This window comes from Diospyros lotus, chromosome 3, assembly GCF_014633365.1.
Source record: "Diospyros lotus cultivar Yz01 chromosome 3, ASM1463336v1, whole genome shotgun sequence".
In the NCBI taxonomy this organism is placed as follows: domain Eukaryota; kingdom Viridiplantae; phylum Streptophyta; class Magnoliopsida; order Ericales; family Ebenaceae; genus Diospyros; species Diospyros lotus.
In genome coordinates this window covers 17,069,268-17,071,111 of record NC_068340.1, presented here as the reverse complement: position 1 = coordinate 17,071,111, position 1,844 = coordinate 17,069,268, and the positions used below count along the sequence as shown (strand labels likewise).

Below are 1,844 nucleotides of genomic sequence, written 5' to 3'. Positions count from 1 at the left end.
AAGTAGACAAGCCTGCAGCAGATCAGGAGAGCATAACCATTTTTAGAATGCTCTGAATCCTACTTTTCTGCCTCTGACAGCAGATCACCTGACCAAGAGGATATTCCATTTTTCTTTCTCACATTTTTCTTTTATTTTCTCTTTTAACACTCCATTCAACGTTGTCTTTACCTTCCACACTAATCTCCCTTTTCGTTTGGCAGATAGACAACCCTGCAGCTGCAACCAAGAGGAGATCACCCACAGCAGCTTTCCCATTCAACAGCTGTTTTGACCATCCCCATAACAGATAGCATTATTTAAGGATTGAGCTCGAGATACCGGTGCTATCCTCTTCCTTTCTCATCCTTACTTGATGTTCTTTCATGTCTTTATGCATCCCTTGATGTTTTCTTGCATTTAGAGTGGTCTTTGAGGCAAAATAGGAGCTGATTTGATAAAAAAACGATTTTGACGGTTACTGTTCACAGCTTTCCACTTGCTCCGATTGAGCTGATTTTTGGTGTCCAAAGAAATGGGGGTGTGGGGATAAAGAGTCACTGCTTTGCGATGAGGAGACCCTTTTTTGGCCAAATTCCAACGTTTGGACCACTTTTTGGGCCATTTTGTGTTTCTCAGTGGCTAATTTGGTGTGGTTTTTAGTGTTTTTAGGTCCCTCAGTGTTTTTGTGTTGAAATTTTGTGAAAAATTGCATAAAAAAATCATCTAAGGGCTTATTGTTTGACCTATTTTTGTGTTTTTGTGTTTGTGTGTTTTTGTTTTTGCTTGTGTGTTTTTGTTTGTGTTTCTGTGTTCTTGGTATGCATAGGCCATTTTGTGTGCTGTTTTTGAGCTGATCTCTAAGTGCATGACCAGGTCCTCTAAGGAAACATTACTTGACTTGGATCTTGAATTAGAGAACACTCTTAGAAGGCAAGCTAGAGAGCTTAAGTCTCGGGATAGGATTGACCCTAATAGTGTGTCTAACACTTCATCCGAACCTATTCCAGAATTCATCAATATGGCAGATAATGGTAATGGAAATAATGGAAATAATGCAAATCATGGTCATTTGGATGGTAGAACCATTAGAGAGCTGGTTGCACCTGATGTGCATTACCAGCCCCTATGTTTTCAATACCCACAGTTGGATGCTAACTTTGAACTAAAATCTGGACTAATCCACTTGTTGCCCAAGTTTCATGGTCTTGCAGGAGAGGATCCGCACAAGCATCTGAAAGAATTTCATGTTGTTTGCTCAACCATGCGGCCACAAGGAGTAGATGAAGAGCAGATCAAGCTGAGAGCCTTCCCATTCTCACTTGATGGATCAGCCAAAGATTGGCTCTACTACCTGCCACCAGCTGCCATTACCAGCTGGGATGGATTGAAAAGGATCTTCCTGGAAAAATTCTTTCCAGCCTCCAGAACAGCATCAATAAGGAAGGAAATTTGTGGTATAAGGCAGATGAGTGGTGAAACTCTACATGAGTATTGGGAGAGGTTCAAGAAGTTGTGTTCCAGCTGTCCTCACCATCAGATAAGTGACCAACTCCTAATTCAGTATCTCTATGAAGGTCTAATCCCCATGGACAGGTACTTGGTAGATGCTGCAAGTGGAGGAGCTTTGGCAGAGAAGACCCCAGCAGCTGCACAAGAGCTGATATCAAAGATGGCACAAAATGCCCAGCAATTTGGCACCAGAATTAACACTCCTACAAAAGCCATCAATGAAGTCAATGTGGCTGCCATTATGGACCAGAAAAGGATGGAAAACAAGCTTGAGGAATTGGCTTCCATGGTCAGGCAGTTGGCATTAGAGAGAAAGCAACCCCAGCAGCAGCTTTGTGGCATTTGCTCCTTGC

The 1,844-nt window shown here is 42.2% G+C and overlaps 1 non-coding gene across 1 annotated transcript; it reads right to left on the bottom strand.

Annotated features, from left to right (window-relative positions):
• Positions 1-1,416: 1,416 nt before the first annotated feature.
• LOC127798572 (small nucleolar RNA R71) lies at positions 1,417-1,521 on the bottom strand. Its single transcript, XR_008022436.1, has one exon. It is a non-coding gene; the product is annotated as a small nucleolar RNA R71 (small nucleolar RNA).
• Positions 1,522-1,844: the final 323 nt, after the last annotated feature.